A 23,227-nucleotide genomic window follows, 5' to 3' on the forward strand; every position below is an offset into this window, starting at 1 on the left:
AGACTGCCAGTCCCCAGGAACAATGGGGAGAGGCCAATGCTCCAGGTCAGTGTGAATGACAGGGCGAGCAGGCTAATCAGGGAATCAGGCCAGGGAGGTCCCGTCCTCCGTGTGAGCTGGATTTGCCTGGATCAGACAGAGTGGGGCCGAGCTAAGGAGAAAGCAGGGGCCCGAGCTGAGCTGGGGAGCAGAGCTGTGCCAGATCCAGAGAGAGCAGACCCTGTCCTGGGAGCAGAGCTGAAGTCCCAAAGCCAGAGGCACAGCCCAGAGAGCAGACTTGCCCTGGGAAGAGAGCTGCAGCAACTAGAGCCAAAGGGTCCAGAAAAGCAGCCCACGAAGCAGGTCAGTGCTGGGAGCAGAGTCACAGAAGCTGCCTCCAGAGCAGACCTGTCCTGGGAGCAGAGCTGTAGCAACCAGAGGCAGAGGGGCCAAAGAAGCAGCCCAGGGAGCTGGAGGCAGAGCAGCAGCAGCAGTGCTGAGACAGACTGGTGGAGCTGGGGCTGGAGCTGGGTGCGGTGAGCAGCTGGGGAGAGCAAGGGGGACCCTGGGCAGCAGGCCCAGCACAGGGAGATGCCTCAGCCAAGAGGCTCTGCAGGCCAGGCTTGGATCGTAACCCCAACAGGGCGGGGGCGACACTGGGAAGAAGGGTCCTACCACTTAGAGCCTGAGAGCGTGTGGACACCACGAGAGCAAGTGTCCAATCCACAGCATCCCTGCAGCACAGCTAGGGCCTGAGAAGAAGGCCTGGGACTTACAAGGAACAGACTGTGAACTGCCCTGACCGTTCCAGAGACACTGTTTGTGATGTTCCCTGCCACAGAGTGGGTTGATGTGTTTCCTTTAACCTTTCCCATTTTTCCTTATTCTTTTTAAAATTAATTGTTGATTAAATAACTTGCATTTGCTTTAACTTGTATGTAATAGTCAGTGGGTCAGAGAAGAGCCCAGGGCAGAGAGAGTACCCCGGAATGGGGACACCCTAGCCCCTGTCTTAGGTGACCACAGCAGGGTTGGGGGTCGAGCCCCCCAGGAATCCTGGGCTCAGCCTTGTTGGAGTTACGGGGACTCTGCCAGATAGGAGAGTGGAAGGGGAGTGCTCAAGGGCAGGGAGGCCACTGGGTAAAGGAAGTGAGAGCGAGGACTCAGATCCTTTCGCTAGCCCACTTCACCGGGGTAGTGCAGAAGCCAGGAAAGTTCCCCACAATAGCGGGACTATTCCCCCACTTACATGAGCATAACCCAGTCACTGTCCAATATTAACCAGTGTTAAACAATGTACAGAGTTTGCTAAACAGAGTCCTCAGCCTTCTTAGTATCATGGCAAACACACCATTAAAAATCCTTTTAGTCTTTAATAAAATATACAGAAAAGAAAAAAAAGTTAAAGCACTTTACATTTTAAGTATTAAATAAGGCTCTCTTTTTAACAGCCTTTATTCCCTTTCTCTCCAGCTACAGAGAATCTTTAAAAGGAAAAAAAAAACCCTTGTCTGACAGTCTGGTAATACTTCTCTTCCCCCCTCCCCCAACAGAACAATTAAGTCGAATGGGCTGGAGCTGCTGTTAAAGTCTGATCCCATTTCCTAAAGACAAAACAAGACAAATACACAGAAGGGAGAGAGAAGAACAGCAAAGACAGAAAATGCAGCTTCTGTCTCTGATGTTGACTTCTACTTGCAATCTCATTGCTGGAAAAACACAAGCCTAGCACATGGTCTTCTCAGCCTCTCTAAGACCTGGCAAACTTATATCAGGGTTGGGCTGTTTAGGGCATTCTTTTGTCTGCCTTCTGGCTAACAAGGTGGGTGAGGTAATATCTTTTATTGGATCAACTTCTAGTGGTGAGAGAGACAAGCTTTTGTGCTTTTTTCCTTCTGGTCATAGTGTTCCTGTCTTGCCAGACTGTTATTAGACAGACGGCAAAAGGAGAAGGTTTGGAAAAAGAAATAACATGGGGAAGGAAAATGACACACTGGGGATGGGGGAGGTGTAGCGTGACCAGGTGTCTGGTTTTCGACCGGAAAACCCAGTTGAAAAGGGATCCTGGAGGCCCCGATGGCAGCCGTCTTTGGATTCTCTCATTCATACCACAAACACCTGTCCTGCAGTGAATCCTCTTGCCAACTTTCTACTCTCACAAAACCGAACACCTTTGCCCCACCCATGCCCTGCCCCTTCTGAGGCCCCACCCCCACTCACTCCATCCCCTCCCTCCGTCACTCGCTCTCCCCACCCTCACTCACTCGCTCATTTTCACCAGGCTGGCTCAGAGGGCCAGTATTTATACCCAGGATGGGGTCAAACCAAAATATTTTAAAGAAATATAAATTCTTTATGTCCTTAGAGAAAAGAGTGAGACTGGGTTAGAGAGGCTGGAAAAGGATGGCATCATTTCTCCAGTGTAGTTTTCTGAACAGGCCACATCTATAGTGCCTGTGGTTAAATCAGGCAAGACCATCCACATCTGTGGGGATTATGAAATCCCAGGGAGTCAAGTCTCCAAGGTAGACAATTATCCCTTTCCACAGACAGAGAACTTGCTGGTAGTATTAGATGGCGTCAAAAATGTAGTGAGCTGGACATGTTTCAGGCATAGCAGTAGACGAGGCTGGAGGAGGATTATAAGACATTGACCAATATAAACACTCATAAAGGCTTATGCCAGTACAATAGATTGCCATATGGAATATCCTCAGCACCACAAACTTTGCTGCACATCTGTCAGCACTGAAGAACATACTTCAAAGATTGGAGGCAATGAGGTTTGGCTTAAAAGTAAACACTTCTTTTATGAGGCTGAAAGTGATGTACCAGGGCTCCAGGATAGACAAGGAGGGGCTTTACCCTGTGGCAGACACTGTCATGGTGAATGAACGGGCCCCAACACAGCTGAGGTACAAGCATACTTAGGTATATTAAATTATTAGCACAGATTTTTCCCAAATGTTTCAGTACTTGTAAAGCCCTTGCATCAACTCCTGAGGAAGGAGACCCCCCTGGTACAGAGAGAGAGAGACAGAGACACTGCTTTCCAGGAGTCTAAAAAGCTACTCAAGTCTTTGGAGCTTCTTGTTCATTTTGACCAGTGCAAAGAATTATTCCTATCATGTGATGTTTTATCATATGGGGTAGTGGCAGTTTTGTCGCATGGCATGATGGATGCTGGAGAATGAACTATTGGATGTTTCCAGCTCATTGACTAAAGATGAATGGGGTTATTCTCTGGTAGAGAAAGACAGACAGTCTAGCTAATATTTTTGGAATAAAAAACCCCATCAGTATCTGCATGGGAAACATTTTACCATTCTGACAGCTCACAGACCACTTGTGGGACTCTTCAGGGAAAACAATGGTGTGATGGTCCTGTCAGCTGACGAGCTACAGTGTTGGGCTTCAACCTTAGCCATTTATGGATATAGGATAGCCCATAAGGCAGGGGCATCAGCATGCCAGCATAGATGGCCTCAGTCGATTGCCATTACCAGAACAATCTGGTGCTACAGAGCCTCCAGGAGAGATTGCTTTATTCCTGGAATAGCAGGTACCAGTTAAGGCTTCCCAGATAAGGAAGTGGACTAAACAGGACCCTATCCTATCCTGGGTGTAGCAGCACATTCTGCAGGGCTACCAAATCAGTACGAGCTGGAAAAGTTTCACCCATTTAAGACAAGGAGTACAGAACTGAGCATAGAGAATGGATGTATTTGTGGGGCACAATAATAACTGTTGTCCCCCCCACCCCCGCCAGAAGGTGAGAGAAAGTCCTAATGGACTTACTTGAAGTACACCATGGCATTTCACGTATAAAATTTTTGGGTCAGAGCTATGGTGGCCTGTGACGGGGTATACCAGACCCTCTGTGGTCCCCTGCTGGAGGCCTCATGGCCCTGCCACATCCCATCCGAAAAAAGGCAGTAAAGAGGTCCTCCAAGTTGCCTAGAGTGGCTCTGTGGGACACAGCCAGTCAGGGCCCAGCAGCTTAGTATAAAAAGAGCTGCAAGGGCAGAGGCAGTTCAGTTCCTTGCTGGAGCTGTAGGAGTGTGGATGGTGTGTGACTGGATGGCAGAGCTACCAGAAGCCAGGGAGAGCTAGAAGGACCCCTGAGCGGGTTGCTTGGACTCCATCAGGACAAGGCCCTGAGGTAAGGGTGAAGATAGCATGGGGAAGTTGCCCAGGGAATTAGAGAGGCTGTGCAGTATACTTAAAGGGATACTGCAGACAGCTTCTCTCTACAGGGTCCCTGGGCTGGTACCTGGACTAGTGGGTGGGCCTAGGTCCCCCCATCACCATTAGCCACTGCGGGGAAGTGGTGTGGACACTGAGGCACTCCAGGGGGGAACTGAACTATAGTGGCCCAGCTGGAATGCTGTAGCTAGGAAGCCCAAGAAGGGGAAGACATTGTCTCCAGGGAGGGAGTCCTGAGTCAGAGCTGGAACAATCTGAGAGAAAGAGAGCAGGCACACGCACTCAGCCAAGGGGACGTTCATGAGGGGTGAGTGCACTGTTACATGGCCAAACATGGATGAGAACCTGGAAAAAGGAGTAAAAGAATGTCACCAGTGTCAGGTTCACCAGCAGATCCTAGCACTGATACCCATTCACCCTCCAGAATGGCCAGGAGACCCCAGTTAGACAATTAGACTTTGCAGGCCCGTATCTGGGATGAAAATGTTTCTAACATTTGAAGTGGTTAGAAGTGCATGTGATAACCTCAGTGACCTCCACTGGTACTTCTGAAAAGCTCAGACAGACCTTTGCCACACATGGATTACCGGTAGCACTTGTTCCAGACAGTGGGCCAAATTTTATGAGCATGGAGATTAAAGACTTTCTGGGCAAAAATGGGATTAAATATATTCAAATTTCCTTATATCATCCAACTTCCGAAGGCCTACCAGAGAGAGCTGAGAGGACTATTAAAGAGGGGATGAAGATGATGATAAATGGGAGCTTGGAAATGAAGCTGGCTCTATTGACTTTGAAATACAGAACGACTCCTCAAAGTAAACTGTGCCTGAACTTGGCCCAGCTGTTGGGAAGGGAAGATAAGAACTCATTTGGATTTAATCCATCTGAGCATAGAGGAGAAAATGTTAAGGAAGCATGCTTTTTGAAAACAGTATAACTTTCTTCCTAAAAATACAGGGATTGTCTGTGCTCGGTGCTTCAGCTGCACCTCTGTAGCACTTAATGAAGGTGCTACCTATGCCAACGGCAGAGCTGCTTCTGTTGGCATAGGTATTCCACCTCCCCGAAAGGTGGTAGCTATGTCGACAGGAGAAGCCCTCCTGTCGACATAACACTGTCTACACTAGGCATTCAGTTGGTACCCAAGAGTATGGATTTTCTACATAAGTCTATAGTGTAGACCACGCCAGAGTTGGGCCCAAAGGATCTAGTGTATACTAAAAGTTTCAATACTCGCCAGCCAATGTGGATTCTATTCTAAAGCACACTGGACCCTTGTCTTTTAAAGTCTGTTTAAGTGATGGTCAAGTTATAAAATGTCAGGCATGTCTGCTTGCAGAGTGACATGCAAGCAACAGAGCTTTTGCCATTGGGTGATCCTCTCCTGGAGGAGCTGAGGCCAAGAGAGGACACAGTTTTGCTGGGAATGCCCAAGATGGGTGTGTATAGAATTGTGGGACCAAGAGACTGGGGGAAGTGGGTGTCTGCACCTGGAGGTGGCCCCAGCTGCCATTGAGAGGTGCTACCCCATCAAAGCAAGAAAAACTCCCGGTTATTTAATAGGCTACATTTGCGCTGAAAAGTAAGAGAGGAGGGATGCAGGGAAGCCCTCATCAAGGGGCTAATTGGGTATAAGAGTATTATGGGTTGGAATCATGCTCCAGCCCTTCCTGTTTAGTGTGTGTTTTCCTCCACTCTGTATATAGTTGAAAAAAGCAGCACATTTCTAGCCTACAGTACGATAAGTAAAGTGTTTCTTGTCCACTGATTAGTCACTGTGTAGAAGTTGGAATTGGATTACCTATAATACGCAAAAAAACCGAGTTAATTTGCACACCTCCATTTTGAACTATCTTATAATACTGGCCAGCTAAATGTAATGAGGAAGAAGGCAATGCTTTTAAAAGGAGTGTCCATCAATTAATTAATTATTAAAATAAATACTAAGCACCTCAGAAATAATATTGTCCAGAGACAGTTTTCATTATACATTGGCATCAAACACATACTGGAATAGCTTGAAAGATGTCTAGATGCCTAGATGCACTGCAGATATATGCAACTTACTTCAGGGGCTCTATATTTCATTACAGATGGTTAGAATATTAATTAACTTTTACAATTTAGTTGTGTTTAAATCAATTACATTCTGCAGCTCGTCAGGGTAATCTGCTGGTGGACAGTCTATTTACATTGACTGTCCGCAGGCACAGCCACCCGCAGCTCCCAGTGGCCGTGGTTCACCATTCCTGGCCAATGGGAGCTGTGGGAAGTGGTGGCTAACACCTCCCCGTGGCCTGCGCCTCTTCCCGCAGCTCCCATTGGCTGGGAATGGCGAACCACAGCTACTGGGAGCTGCGGGCAGCCATGCCTGCAGAAGATCAATGTAAACAAACTGTTGCGCAGCCTGCCAGTGGATTACCCTGAAGGGCCACCTGTGGGCCACGGGCTGCTGGTTGCCCACCACTGTTCTGCACTGACTTACTCACCTGCAGCCTCACTGAAACCAGTGGGGTGTGTAAATCAGGGCAAAACTTCACCCACTGTCTTTGAACATTCATTTTTGGCTGCATGGTTACTCTGTCTTGGAAATGACAACATAATTTGATTAAAAGGCAGTGTACCTACCTTTGCACATCACATAGACCAATCTTGCTAATTAATAGTCAAAGTTTGCTCAAGCTGCTAGCTGTTCATAGTTTCCATCATAGAAGATTAGGGTTGGAAGAGACCTCAGGAGGTCATTTTTGTCCAACCCCCTGCTCAAAGCAGGGCCAATCCCAACTAAATCATCCCACTGAGGGCTTTGTCAAGCCGGGCCTTAAAAACCTCTAAGGATGGAGATTCCACCACCTCCCTAGGTAACCCATTCCAGAGCTTCACCACCCTCCTAGTGAAATAGGTTTTCCTAATATTCAACCTAGACCTCAGTAAGCTAGTGAATGCTGACCAGATGGATTTCTTTCTAAAGAAAATCTCTTAGTAGTGTTAGGTGGTGGAGGTATCTGGTATGTTTCTTCACCCATGCTTTGTCTTAATGCACAGCAAAAACACATTAGAGTAGTCTGACAGGGATTTCATTCTTGCACTGAAATACAGTCACCTGGGGGGCAGCATTATTGTATAATTCTTGACATGCATGAATAACCACTAATTGTTTAGAATTTGCCTGTTTCCCCTCTAGGCAGGAGAACTGTAGTATGGTTGTCGCTTGTTATCTTCCTACTTGTCCTGACAATTGAACCCCTGGCAATCGTAGTCCATAAAAATGTAAGCATGCATCTTTCCTCTTCTACATCAAGTTAACTCTATTAAACCCTTACATGAAAGCATTGAAGCAGACATTCATGTCTCAGAGAATAAATCAATTGCAAAAAAACAGAAGCACTGCTGATGTCTGTGGTGTCATCACCAGCTTCCAGAGCAGATGTCTGACCATCTGTTTGCCTCATTAATCCTGAAATGCAAGTAGTGGAGTGCTATCTGACCCTACATTCTTTGAGTGGAATTTAAAGATGTTCAAAGGATTGTTAGAATTCCTAAATATTTATATATTATCACAAAATTTCCCTACATGCCTTTGCAGTTAAATAGGATAATAGGAGATGATGGTAGTCATGACATTAAAGCTGTTTCCAAGGACATTAATTTGGTCTGCTTTAAAAAAATGACCTTTAGATTTTGTTTGTTGTTGTTTTTAAATAGATTATGGATTATAGGAGAGCTGTTAGTGACCCTTTTAATAAAGTTAGTAACCTTCTTTAAAAGCAGCTCCCAAATCTACACCCTGTTTACATTTGGTTATAACTGTGCTGTACTGTTTGGGCTGCAGTTTTCCATGCTTGGTTTGAAATCTTGGCCCCATTGACTTCAGTGAATTTTGCCATTATCTTCAATGGGGACAGGATCCCCTTACTCTGTGCCTCAGGTTTAATTTTTTGTTTTAATTTTCCGCAAAAACAGCTTAGCCATTTTTAAGAATATCAGGAGAAAGGTAAGTAGCTTTGCCAACGTTAAAATTTCAAACCATTTTAAGAACTCTAACGGTGGTTTGGAGAAAGCACTTGAAATTTTGCAGGAGGTCAGAAAATGTATTTTGCTATCCTGAAAATCTAGCCAGACTTTTCCAATGTATGACACAGAAAATAACCAATTATATAGATTGTTAGAATGTTAGGGGCTTACTCAATTTACTGAATAATCCAGCTGCACAATGTGTGTTTCAAAGACTCGCTGAATCTCCTGCATAGAGCTAATCAAAATGCAAAATTCCCATTTCCTAGGAGATTTTTAAAAAACCATTCTGAAATGGAACAAAGTTGAAATCTTGAAATTTCCTGTTAAATGGGAATTAATGTTTTTTAAACATTTCAAATTCATTTTATTATTTTTTAAATTGAATAAATATACAGTTACCCAACAAATCTGATATTCTTTTTTGTATTCTAGGGCATGAGAAAATGTGGGTATTTCAAGTAACACTATGTGGAAAGCAGCAAAGGCTGTGATTTTTAGGGTGGTTTTCTTTCCGAAACAGAAGTTAGCTATCTGCCTTCAAATGAGCTGAGCTCTAGCTGGGTCTTCAGAATGCATAGGCCCACAATTAGTATCTGGAACTTGGGCTGGAATTTATTGGTAACTTAAAACCAAAAAATGCAGCATGGAACTCAGCCTACTTTTTCTCCCATGATTGGATGTGCCCAGAGTATTCCTTCAGAACCTCCTTTTGTCCTAACTCTCATTTCCCCTTCCTTGAGCCACTCCCATCTCTGTGAATCCTGCTGTGATCTTGTGCTGGTGGGGAATGACAGCTGCTATGGCTAAACAGCATGTGAACTACAAGGAGTCTGATGGCACCTTAAAGACTAACAGATTTATTTGGGCATAAGCTTTCGTGGGTGAAAAACCCACTTCTTCAGATACATGAAGTGAAAATTACAGATACAGCCATAAATATACTGGCACATGAAGAGAAGGGAGTTACCTTACAAGTGGAGAACCAGTGTTGACAGGGCCAATTCAGTCAGGGTGGATGTGGTCCACTCCCAATAATTGATGAGGAGGTGTTAATACCAAGAGAGAGAAAATTGCTTTTGTAGTGAGCCAGCCATGCATCTGAAGTGGTTTTTTACCCACAAAAGCTTATGCCCAAATAAATTTGTTGGTTTTTAAAGGTGCTATCGGACTCCTCGTTGTTTTTGTGGATACAGCCTAACACGGCTACGCCCCTGATACTTAGCATGTGAACTGTCTATGATGACTAAAATAGATGGTTAGAGACAAAACGGCATCATTTAAAAATTGGAAGTCTAATCCTACTGAGGAAAATAGAAAGGAGCATAAACTCTGGTCAAGTGTAAACATATAATGTAGCCCAAGCAAGAATTTGAAGAGTAACCTGCTAAGGATCCAAGAATTAACAGGAAATTTTTTTTGAAGTACACCAGAAGAAGGAAGCCTCCAAACTGTCAGTGGGGGCCAATGAATGATTGAAGTGTGAAAAGAGCATTCAAGGGAAAGAAGGCCTTTACAAAGAAGGTAAATGAATTCTTTGCATCAGTCTTCACTACAGAGGATGTAGATGTCCATACCCAAGACATTATTTTTAGGTGACAAATCCGAGGAACTGTCCCAGGTTGAGGAGGCACTAGAGAAGGTTTTGGAACAAAATTGATCAATTAAACAGTAATCATCAGGACCAGATAGTATTCATCCAAGAGTTCTGAAGGCACTCAAATGTGAAGTTGCAGAACTACTAAATCAGCCTCTGTACCAGATGACTAAATGGTAGCTAATGTAATGCCTATTTTTAAAAAAGGTTCCAGAGGAGATGCTGGCAATTACAGGCAGATAAACCTGACTTCAGTACCATTCAAATTGGTTGAAACTATAGTTAAGAACAAAATTATCAGACGTTACAATAAACATGATATGTTGGAAGAAACACAGCTTTTGCAAAGGGAAATCACACCTCACTCATCTATTAGAATTCTTTGAGGGTATCAACCAGCATGTGGATCAGGGTGATCCAGTGGATAGAGAGTACTTGGACTTTCAGAAAGCCTTTGACAAAGTCCTTCACTTAAGTCTCTTAAGCAAACTAAGTAGTCATGTGATATGGGGGGAAGGTTCTCACACAGATCAGTAACTCCTTAAAAGATAGGAAACAAAGGGTAGGAATATATCTTCAGTTTTCACAATGAAGAGAGGTGAATAGCAGGGTCCCCCAAGGATCTGTACTGGGACCTATGCTATTTCACATATTCATTAATGATCTGTAAAGGAGGTGAATAGTGAGAAGGCAAAATGTACAGATGATACAAAATTACTCAAGGTAGTTAAATCCAAACCCGACTGAGAAGAGTTACAAAGGAATCTCAGTAATCTGGGTGGCTGGGCAACAAAATGGCAGATGAAATTCAGGGTTGATAAGTACAAAGTAATACACAAGCAAAAAAATAATCCCAACTATACATATACAATGATGAGAGCTAAATTAGCTGTTACCACTGAAGAAAGAGAACTTGGAGTCATCGTGGACAGTTCTCTGAAAACATCCTCTCAATGTGCACCAGCAGTCAAAAAAAAACCAGCAATGTCGGGAACCATTAGAAAAGGAGTAATAACAAAACCAGAAAATATCGTATCTATTGTATGCCCACATGTTGACTACTGTGTGCAGCTCTGGTTGCCACATCTCAAAAAAGATATTAGAATTGGAAAAGGTACAGAGAAGGGCAGCAAAAAATTAGGAATATGGTACAGATTCCAAATGAGAGATTAAAAAGACTTGTTCAGCTTGGAAAAGAGACAATTAAGGGAGGATATGGTTGAGGTCTTTACAATCATGAATGGTAAGAAAAGGTGAATAGGGAAGTCAGTTACCCCTTCATATAACACAAGAACCAGGGGTCACCCAATGAAATTAATAGGCATCAGGTCTAGAACAAGCAAAAGGAAGTACTACTTCACACAACACAGTCAATCTGAGGAACTTGTTGCCATGGAATTCTGCAAAGGCCAAAAGTATAACTGGGTTCCAAAAAGAACTAGATAAGTTAATGGAGGATAGATCCATCAATGCCTATTACCTAAGGTGGTCAGGAATACAACCCCATGCTCCAGCTGTCCCTAAACTGCCAACTGCCAGAAGCTGGGAGTGGACAATTGGGGACGATGGATCACTCATTTACTATTCTCTGCATTCACTCTGAAGCATCTGGCATCAGCCACTGTCAGAGACAAGATACTAGGCTTGGACCATTGGTCTGACCCAGTATGTCAATTCTTATGTTCCCATTACATCCGCTTCCATAACTTGGAACTGCTTTATCCATTGTCCCAGCCTCCATCAGTCTTGGACATTGAGCACTCTCCTCTTGGTCTTCCAGTCCTGCATTCATGACCACGAGTCATAATCTTCCTTTACTAACACTTTCCAGATAGACTATTGTTCTTTGATATTGAATCCAATGTACTTTTGGTAATACATTTCAGATCATGTTCACTAGGCAAATATTTCTATGCAACAAGTTCTAAAACCACTAGAAATAAGCTACCATACATAAATTACATAAAAGGTCAGAATCTAATACTAAGTTATAAATCCAATATCCAGATGCTCTGAAGCATGACAGCTTGTATCAGGCATATACTACAGAAGAATCTGTAGGTTATACAGAAAATATTTTCCTTTGTAGTTAAGTAATCAAAAATAATGCATTGATTTCCTGACCTTTTAGTCTTTGCTTGAGTCATTAGTGTATTGAAATGAAGTCGGCATATGGTGTCTGCAGATCTCAATGCATAACTATGTAAGACCTGAGGGATTTTACACCACTTGTTAAAGGTTTTTTAATATAACCTAACTAAAATGATCCACTGTGTTGTGGCAAAACCTATTACAAATCAAAAATCAAACAGTATGATGATCCAAATGACTCTTTCCCTCTGATTGGGCTCTACTCTTTGTGGGTTCAAACTGAGAGGGACATGGTTTGCTCAGTTTTGGAGTATTTAAACACAAGTAAAGTTACACTAATGCTAGCTTTGATTTATGAAGACGCTTGTTCTATAGTCAAATACTGCAAGCTATTTTTAATATTTGTGAATGACTAAATTTTGAAGAAATACATATAGCCTAATTGGATTTTGCAAAAATCTAATTGTTTTTTCTTCATCTTCCCTTTCAAATTATTCTGGTTTTTAGTATATATTCATATAGGATTTCTACAGAGAGACATGAATCCTCTTCTTTACTGTAATTTAGAGGTTTGGAACTTCTAGTATATAACTATAGCAATAACAGAATAGAAAGATCTCTTTTCCTTTATTATTATTCAGGATGATATCAACAAATTGCCACCAAGGTGAAGGAGAACGTCTAATAATTGAGAATGCAAAGTCATTAGTAGTTGGCTTGTTAAGCCTTTTCCATTTTAAAGGAAAGAGAAATTGACATTGTAGTGGGTTTGAGTGATAGTCTAAACACAACACTCCAAGGCAGAGATGGCTTTGCATGTTCTTAATTACTTTGTTTATAATGTCCATTTCAGAGGGTATGACCAAACTCTGGACTAGTGAGTTAGTTACAGTTAAAAGCTGAATTTGAAAGATTAGAATATATAAAAACAAAACTTCTCTAATGATCTGAGGCTCTCCTCTAGATTTCATAATTGTATCATGCATATGTATTTTTCAGCTCATTCTAATTGTCTAAAATATATTTCTAGAAATAAAAGGAAATTAGCTAATAAAGGTAGGTACAGAATAAACACTTTTGTATTACAGTAATCTTAGGAGATTCGTTCTCACATGCGTACACACACATTATTGCAAGTGAGACTGAAAACACTTCTCCCTGTCCTGCTGAACTGACCTTTTAAGATCCATGAGGCTGTGGCAGGCTGGCTCAGTGGAAATGCTGCCCATGCCTCCCCCAGTCTAAGGGTCACGTTGACCAATAGGTCCACAAAACAACAAGCGTGATATATGCTAATTTCTTGGTGCTATTTTGGAGAGGGTACAGGCATTGAAGTGACTGTCCAGCAGTGGCACATATAGCCACAACAATGTGCCAAGCAGCCTAGAGGGAGAGCTGCAGTTTGTGCCAGCTGTGCACAATGAAGGAGCAACATGCTCTTTGGTGTGAGGTGGAGAGAAAGAGGAATACGTAACAGGAAAGAGGAAGGTCTAGCTGAGGTTGGAGCTGCCCACCTAACTAAATAGAGCTGGCTCTGTGAAAAGGACTACAAAGAGTTTAATTGGAAGCACAGAAAATCTTATGACTAAGTGTTTAGGTTGTTCTGGGGATAAAGAGCCCCTCCTCTGTAAAATGCTTTGAAATCTAGGGACGAAAGCTCAGTGTTGTTACTATTAATATTATCCAGCCCAGCTCCCTGAAAGGTAGACTAAGGATCCTGCTTGGAACTGACAGGATCTCACAATACTTTCAAAAACATCTCAACTTTGCTAGACCCAGCATTCTCACAGTTACTTGGCTTTGAGGCTGCCTGGGAAAAGTGGTCTCAAAAAGCTCGTGACTTTACCTGTCCTATTGTTTTCAGGGGTGGCTGGATAGCTAGTTCTCCTTCATGAGGCCTTAGAGAGGGTCATATTATTGGGCTCAAGCAATCTGAGGAATGAGGTCTCTGCCCCCAGCTGATACTGCCTTTCTGGGCCTGTGGCAGTATAGCCTTCATAGGTGGTGGAAAATCTTACCAATGGGAATACCTTGTTGGGTTAGGTTTTCTACAGGTCAGAGAAAAGTCTGTGTGTATGTGTGTATATATATAGCGCAGTGACATCCCGAAATGGTTGCAGATGGATGTGCAAGAGAGGAGTGTCTCTGGAGCCTGTTGAAGATAGAGCCTGGCAGCCTCATCCACTGCTGGTAGTTTCATTACAGCTACTAGTGAGGGACTGGGTAAATGGTACAAGTTTTCCCCTTCCTTTACCTGATTTCCTTCCCCTAAACCCCAGCTATCAATAACATCTCAGAGCCTACTCCTGAAAATTCCTGGTGAGGACTCCTGATGGTGGCAGAAAGGTCAGGTATCCTGATAACAAAGGGAAGGGAACAAAAAGGAAGTAGTTATGGATAGTTTGGATAAGTAAACAAGCTTTCAGTTCCTTTCCTGAATACAGCACAATCACTGATCCTTCTAAAGTTTAATCCATCGCTAGACACATATCCATATCACCATTGCCAGTAACCCATGACTAGATGGATGTCCACATCATTATTGCCAATCTCAGTGGAAGTCTTAGCAAAGAGGTTAAAGGCAGGTCACAGGTACTGAAATATTACAGGCACTAAGAATATGGAAGCTGGTTTCTCATGGCAAAAGCACAGGAGGAGGACCCAAGGTGGGAAGGGGCTAAGAGGAAGACTCTTCCCCTTTTTAATTCCTTCTGACTGTGTTTATATATAAACTATTCTACAGTGTAGTAAAGGGACCACCAATGCCACTGCATGAGAGGGAGCAGGGTGATTAGAGACTCAAGCAGATGGTTTCCTAGGTAACACAATTGCCTGCTTCTCTCCCTTGGTCCACGTCTTTTCTCTCACTCTTCTTGATACCTGTGGTTGTCAATACTGAGGAGTTTTCTCTAGGCTATTTTCCAACATGCAGATCGCCAGGGATATTGGAGAGAGCACCAAGTACCTTCTTACCTTTCCTGATATTTCACAGGTGGGGTAACCACCACATACCCTCTAATTAATAGGGCAGTTTGCAATTTGATACCAGATATGGGTAGTACCAAGCATACAGGGATGTAGAGGGAAGATGAGTTTGTTTGGTTTTTTTTTTTAAATCTCCAAAGACTTTGGGGTTGGGGCAGTAAATCCCTGCAGATATTCCAAATTCCCACAATTGCTATTGTTCCAGGAGATCTTTGTACAATTTCTCACTGTGAAAAAATCTTAGACTTGACTCATGGCAGAAAAAGTATCAGATTATCACCAGTGTATCAATAGGCATTAAATATTGTGGTTGTTGGTCATCCTCACCATCCTATACTTTGAGAGGTTACTTGCATTTTTAGCAGAGATGGTGCTGAAGCTAAACCCCAGATTCAAACATCCCTAATGTGTGTTTGAAATGTAGATAAAATCTCTGTAGTTAGTCAATCTATATTTTTTAGTAATACACAAGTATTTTTAAAACTAAAAAATGGTGTGGAACATCAGGAAGTCAACTTACATCAATTTGTTAGGGAATTAATGTTCCTTCACATCATTCTTTTTCCATGAGATACACAGTTGTTCATATAATCTGTAACCAACAAATAGTTTGACATATTGTGAGCCATATGTTATCAAAAAAGCCACAGTGCCTAACCTTATAGCCATCAATTGAAGATAATTATTTGCATTCACATATTAGTAAATTATGCTCATACAAGTAACATACTGATAAAATTCTAACAATTTTCAATGTTTCAAGTTTACTTATCACTTTTATGCACATGTGTTTTCATTGCACTTTGTTTAGGTTTGTGACCTGCAAATGTCATGTTAAAGTCTAATCTTTTTTGCATTCGGCAACATTGCTTAAATTCTACATCAAATATTGAGAGTGAATGGTCAATGTGCTAATGAGTAGGGCTGGCTGGGGGGAAGAAATAATTCAGTTTTTATGAATTACTTTGAGGTTGCTAAATATTTCTCATTCTGATGCAGAACAGAAACTAGACCTTTCAAATTGCTCACAAAAAAAAAAAGAGGTCCATCCTATAATAGCCTGGTGTTTGGGGACTCACCTAGAATGTCGGACACCCAGGTTCAAGTCCATTCGCTGCCTGATTCCATTGGGGCAGGGACTTCTTTGACCAGAAATTCTGTATCTGACCTAAAACTTTACTGATGAAAGTTTCATCAAAATCAATATGTTTCTGCAAATAATTTTGGTTTTGACAGACAGTTGGTTTTAAAAAAAACAAATCCAAAACAAAACCTTGAGAAATTCCCAACTTGTTCGGAGTTCATAAAACAGATGTACAGCTCTTGCTTTGTCAGAGCAAACTAGCATTAGTCACATTCTCTTATCTTTGCTCCACATAGCACAGTCAAGATTGGCAGTTATGATTTGCACTCTTCTTCCACAACTAATTCAGATAGCGTAAAACAAAACAAATTCATAATACCATTTTGTCTGGGTCACTTTGGCCTGTTTGCATGTGAGAGGAAAAATGGATTCAAGCTACTGAACTAAGAAATGATATAAAAGTTGAAGACTCTTTGGGTGAAAAAAGGTATCTCTCAATCCAGAAAAAGATGCCCTAGATGTTAGATGTCTATTAACTGAGATTGTGAGTCAGATGAATCAAAGTAGATCAGTATAATCAGTCCCTGGTATTTTTTGTAATAGAACCTCATTAAGAGTGTTCATAAAGTCTCTTGCTGTCCTTCTCTGCTTTTGCCACCTCCACAGGTTTCTTCCCACTCTCAGCTCCTCTGAGACGTAAGATTCCTGCAGAAGCTCTTCTGCTGGAGATCCACAGGAACTTGTGAGTAGGACACTGTAAACTCCCTGACAGCATCCCCTGCTTAAACCCACAGCTTTCTAAGTGCAAATCATATCAGTAATTAATGTTGCTTTGAAACACTAACTTTTACCTGACTGCTCTGTGGCTACTTTGGTGCAGATACTGTGGGATTCAGTCAGTGGCTTCACTGAAGGAACTGTGCTGACAAGGAGGGTCAGTGTTGCAAGCAGATGCCTGTCTCTATTGTTCCTCTTCCCACCCAGTGCATCTCCAAGCACTACAGGCTTTGGATGCAACATGCCCTTTTTTGTCAAGGTACCCCCAGAATCCTCTCCCAAAAATAGGCAACTCGGTAAGGACAGCTTTTTCTGGCCCTTCTTCCCATGTCACTTTTATGGGAAGGGAAAACCTAGCCTGACTTCTTTTGTAGTGAAAACCTTGCTACGTGTGTACGGTAACAACTTTAGTTTGGTTCGGAGACTTCCCTTCTGGGGATACAACTGATGAAATGATTAAATGGAATCTTATTAATATTATTGGGTTTAAGTTCAGATGTGTTCTGCCTAGAAAGTGGAGAACTTGCAATTCATCATTTAGAACTTCAAGGGTTGTACATGCGGAGTAAGGATTTTCAACAAAACTCAATGTATTTTTACCATTGACTTCTGTGGGATAGAAGTTCGGTCAATGGGGAGTCTTGCAGAATCTTAAGGTTTGATTCTCATTCTGTCTGAAGAGACTTAGGATTGTAAATCTTTCAAATCAACTTGGGCCTGATCCATAGCTCCCTCAAGTCAATGGAGAGACTCCTATTGACATCAGTGGGCTTTGGAATTGCATTGCTAATGAACTGGTTGTTAGAAAAGTTAGCTCTTGCGGATGAACTAGGTTTCCTTAGGTTAGTGAATTCTGTCTCATCCTACTATTTAAAAGTTCACACTCAGTCACCATATAGGAAGCCTGCATCTGAATTTCTGTTTATAAAGCACTACATTTAGATTATTCTGATTATTCAGGGACTATAAATCCCCATTCCACTAGTAGCAATATTGAAATTGCTATATTAATGTTGTTTAATAAAATAACGAGCTTTTTTCAAAATGAGTCACTCAGATTGGACTCAAGTCATTGTGACTTATTTTGTTGTTCCAGCAAACAGGAAATAAAACCTGAATCATGCCGTGGGTGTATCAACAAACATTTAAAGTGTTGACGGATTTGTTTAGTTGGCGGATAGTTAACATGCTTCCTGAAAAATAATTACACCACTAAAAAGTAACAGGAGCCTTAAATAAAAAAAGAACAAAGATCACTTTCCTTCTTAAATCACAAGTAGAAATTAAGTTGGTATCCTTCACCTATTGGCAAAAACACTATACTCTGACACAAATACGTATGCTCAATCCTGAATTCCGCAGAACTGGTTTTAAGTTTTGTTGCTAGTGCAGACTGAGATACATTGGTCCAACTATTCAGAGACGTTTGCAGTTGCCACTTCCTAGGCTGGTTTTAGCCAGTGTTAATACTCAGTTGTCATGACCATGAAAATGTGCCCACATGATGTAGGGTGTTTTAAAGTTATGATGATTTGTCTCTTCAGTGCGTGAAGTCTCTTTACAAAAGATCTTTTAAAAATGACTAAACAGAAGGAGTCTGAGCATATGTTAGTAATAGCAAAGCAATTGCTTCCCATCATGGATAATGTTATCCAGCTTATTTGAGCTCTGGTATTAGCTATAAATCTCAAGATGTCTCCCTACTCCACTACAGAGTATGAACTTCTGTTACTTTGTGAGAACTTGCATACAGATTTTTGCTAAAGAGAAAACCAGAATGATTACAATTTTATAGAATTGAATCAGGAGCAATTCTCCCCATGTTCCCAAGGCCTTCAGAACTTTATAATTATGTATGGACCTTATTTTGCACAAAATACAATGTCATCCCTTTGAAAGATTAATGAAAAGTAAACCCTTTTTATGGAGCACTACTGTAAGCCAATCATCAGAAGATGACCCTTGCCAAACATTATCTATCTAAACTCTCCTTAAAAGCTGGCAGATTGAGTTTCATTCATTTTGCGCGTTTTGAAGAATCAGTCGCAGCGCTATTGAGCCTCTCTTCCATTCAAATAGCTCAGAGAATGGCTGCTAACAATGCTATTGAAACTGTAAGTTCAGAGTTGACTGAATATAGACTTTGAATGTGAGATCACCAGTTGTTCGTTTGGATAATGAATACAAGGGATTTTGAGAGCTACATTTTATTCAGTGTCTGAATACTGATTATTGTATAAAGAATACATCTTATGTACTCAGTGTTCATTAAAGGCCAGATTGATACTCTTGCTCACACTGAATGGTATCGTAATTGTCAAGGAATAGTATGTTTTTGTTTCATTGTGTTTTTTGATTATTGGGTATAAGACTAACTTTCATGCAAGGGAGTTGCTTTTTATGAGTGACTTAACCTTAGCAGTTAGAAACTGGCTCAATGTTCAGCTCTGCATCTGCAGTTCAGGGTGTTCAGATCTGGGGATTTGATTTATTCTTCTAGTAATTAATATAATTGACTGAAAAATAGGTAGATTTCATATTCAGGGATTATACTTGTGCCTGTTCAGGGAGACCTAGCAGAACTGCAGGATATTTTTTTTCTTTCCATTTTAGTGCTTGTGAATGTGTCAGGTAGAAGTCTCCAACTCAGTCTTCAATCTGTCTATAGAATGAGAACAGCATTAGTTCAGTCTAACCAACACTGTGGTGCCATTGTTCCTAAACAATAGTGGGCCCAACTTTAAGAAAGAGAAATGGCAGTTCAGTCCCCACATTTAGATTGTCAGCAAGAATACAAAGTAATGCCAATGGCAGTGATGGATTTTTTGATGTGGACACTTCGCCACTGGGAACTGGAGACTCATTAAAGATTGACCACCAAATAGGTATGACATTGTAATAATTCTCACTCTGCTCATCTGGATTACATTTGAAAGTGACAGAGAGATGATCCATTGTTAGACCCTATTAGAAGATTGAAAAAGATTCAAATTTCAGTTACATCTCCTGCAAATTTTTCCTGATATTTTGACCAGTTTTGCCCAGTGCAGGATACCTGAGATGTTAAGTCTCAAAATTGTCCTTAATTATTTACTACTACTACTACTAATAGTAGTTCTGTTTATTAGTATTATTGTAATGTTTAAGAGTTTCAGTCATGGACTAGGGCCCCATTTTGCTAGATGCTGTACAGACACAGAACAAAAAACAGTCCCTGCCCCAAAGAGTTTACAATCTTAGGGCAAGTCTACACTTAAAATGCTGCATTGACACAGCTGCAGCTCTTTAATGAGGACATTCTATGCCAACTGAAGAGCTCTTCCATTGGCATAGTTAATCTATCTGACTGAGTGGCAGTTGCCATGTCGATGACAGAAGCTATAGATGAGTGACAACAGATGGATACAGGCAGATGGCGTAGAAGGAAACAATGAGACAGTATTGGTCAGCCTGAAAGGCTATGGCCTGAGCACACCAGCAACCTTACCATTGTCCATTGTTTGTCATTGTTTAATTGTATTGTGGTCTGAGTTTTATAAAGGATACTGTAGAAATGCTATCTGATGTGGGGTGGGGAGAACAGGTTAGTAGGAAGCTAAGTTTTGCCAGTGGTGCTGAGGTTGATACTTGCAGTGTTCCAGTAAATCATTGTGATTTCTATAAGCAAGTATTACAATACAGCTTATGTTATTTCTTGCTAAAGGCCCACTTCTGCCATCCTTATGTTGTGGAGGCTCATGGACTTCAGTTGGACTTACATAGTAAGGCACTGAGTTACAGTGGCAGAAATGTGCCCGAATTGGCCACAGTAGTGTTTAATTTCTCTGCCTTACCAATCCCAGCTTCACATTTAGAAGCCTGTTTCACAAACTGATAAAGAATCTTTTAAATAAATCTTCTGATAGCCATCCTAACCCTCTTCTTTAGCTTTCTGTATAGTCAACTGTGCTCATGAAATATATTCTGTTGCCATAAATATTTAAAGTTTTTGAGAGCTCCAAAATACTGCATAAGTACCATTATTTTCATTCAGCTGAGTTGGAGACAGAGTATGGGAAATAAGATACTTTAACTGGTCTGATAGCTAAAGGAACAAGTAAGAAGGGAGATTATTCAAATAATTCAGGCTGTATTTTTCCATCACATAGGGGATGGTGTGATAATTCCAGTCTATATACACCTGGTTTTTCTTAATATACATTTTGTATTACCACTTTATTGGAATAGTTAATTAACGTTTGCCCAGGAGAGAAGCTTTTGAAGGCCACAGAATGTATGTTGAAGTGTTTTTATCCAGAAGATTGATTTGGTTTTTATAATATATCCTATGTAGAACTTGGCAAATAGAGAGGATCATACCAAAAACCACACATTCAAGTGTATGAGTCTTTAGAGGTTTTTTAGTAGCTTCTGATAACTTATAGTCTCGTGATTCAGGAAAATTGTCTTTTATCTGCAAAGGAAGATTTTAACGAGGATCTTAAACCTAATCTGATTAACAGGCAATGTGTGACTGAAGACTGGCTAGTCTTTTTCTGCTTCTGGTAGATTTTGTGCTGAATGAAGAAAATGGCATGGACCAAACAGCAAGGAAACCTTTCTGCTTATGAGCTCCAACTATCAAACTCACATTTGTGGCAAAGCTTCAACAGAAGGTGATTTAATGGAGATAAATTTACAGATACTCTCGTATCTTTAAATGTCAGTATAATATCTTAACCTTAAACTGTACTTATTCTGCAAGCCTACTTTTGTTTTTTCAGTTCTGACACTAGTAAATGTATCAATTTGCCAGCATCCTCTTTTCATTTAACCTTTCTTTGTGTAGTGCATGTCCCCTGACCCAAGTCCCAAAGGTACACTAACTTAAGATACATCCCTCTTCCTTTCCCATCCCCAGGAGTGTACAACATTTTCTCCCCAATATTTTGGGAAAGAATGCATACCTGGAGCTGCAAAATTCAACTTGAAATTGATGTTCTTTTCCAAAATAAAAAGTTGGGACATACAGTTTAATAGCTATCTTTACCATAATTTGCAACACTGTTTGAAAGGGTAATTTTGTCTCTCTCAAATTTTCAAACATTCAGCAGCACAGCAAATAACAGCACCATGCTAGTCCAATAAGCATATAGGGCCACATGAAAGAAAAATGCGGCCTGTAATTTTGTATAAACAATTTTGCACACTCAGTTAATTGTATATGCAAACATTTATGCACAATTTTGTGCATGCCAGACACTCATGTATATTTATCAGTTTTAACCTGATATACTTGGTAAATCGTAAACCCTGATTGTCGCATTGCACATTGAAGCAATGTTTTAATACAACATAGAGCACTGAAATTATGCTCATTTACGATGTTAGTTGCCAGTACTACCAAAATCATTTTTACCAATTTAAACCACTTCAGAAAACAGCTGATGTTCAACTGGACTTAGCAAAGCGGGACATTTCTGAACTGACTTCAATTATCTTTCTGTAAACTGGCTTGTAACAAATGAAGCTGAGTAATCCATTGATCATGGTTGAAACGGAAACCATACACCTGAAAAATGTCTTAATCTTGTATTTTTATTATATTTGGAGTTATGTTAGTCTAAGGTGCCACAAGTACTCCTTTTCTTTTATCTTGAATAATTTTGTACCTTTCTGTTCAAAACTTTATTGAATAGTAGACATTGTAAACTCAGTTACTTCCAAGTACATGTGCTTGTAAAATTCCTTTGCTGACCTTAGGTAACTGGGCTTACCTATCTCTATTTGCATGTCTCTTAAGAAGTTCTCTTCCTCAGAATGCCTGAGCTTCAATCTCCAACTTTCAGCGTTTTCTGATGATTTGCCCCCAGAATAAGTTGTACCTTTCCTCTGATTGGTTGGACTGAATTGAATTAAATGTTCTTTTCATGACAGACTGGCCTCCTGTTGTTGAAAGTCTGACCCTGGCAGAGTTTTGAAGAGCTTGTGTACATTGTATAGATGGTGGGTTTATAAATCTAGTTCAGTACGAAAGAGGAAGTTAAACTTTTCCATTTGAGCTGCTATGCCAACAATTTGAGCTCTCATTTTTAGAATTTTTGTTGCATCCTTTGCAACTAGGAAGGTTGCAAACAGTAGTTCTCAAACTGAAGTCAATGTTTCTATATAGGGAGTCAGTCTTGTTGGACAGAGGCCATTCATGCCTGGTGACAAACTTAACACTTGATATTTTATTTCCCGAAAACTGGCATCTTGGGCAACTTTTTAAATTTTTTTTAAAGAGATTCAGGATTCACTTTTAGAATATTTTTAATAGTGTTCTGGCAAGCCACATTCAAAGCATTCTCATCACAATTAGTATATATAACTTCTGGTTCTTCCTGTTGCATTCTAGTTGTTACAGCTGATACTAAACCTGCCATATTAACAGCACCATCATAATATTGTCCTCTAGTCCTCACATTTAGATACAACAATATCTCTCTAATTTCTGATTGCATTATCTTTGC

At 41.0% G+C, this 23,227-nt stretch overlaps 1 long non-coding RNA gene across 1 annotated transcript in view; it reads left to right on the plus strand.

Annotated features, from left to right (window-relative positions):
- LOC122466507 overlaps nt 1-23,227 on the plus strand; it is a 52,497-nt gene that overhangs the window by 25,774 nt on the left and 3,496 nt on the right. The window contains exon 2 of the long non-coding RNA XR_006292102.1: nt 21,239-21,391. This is a non-coding gene — a long non-coding RNA (uncharacterized LOC122466507). The remainder of the gene's footprint in view (nt 1-21,238; nt 21,392-23,227) is intronic.

The sequence above is a fragment of the Chelonia mydas genome, chromosome 7 (assembly GCF_015237465.2).
Source record: "Chelonia mydas isolate rCheMyd1 chromosome 7, rCheMyd1.pri.v2, whole genome shotgun sequence".
Classification (NCBI taxonomy): domain Eukaryota; kingdom Metazoa; phylum Chordata; order Testudines; family Cheloniidae; genus Chelonia; species Chelonia mydas.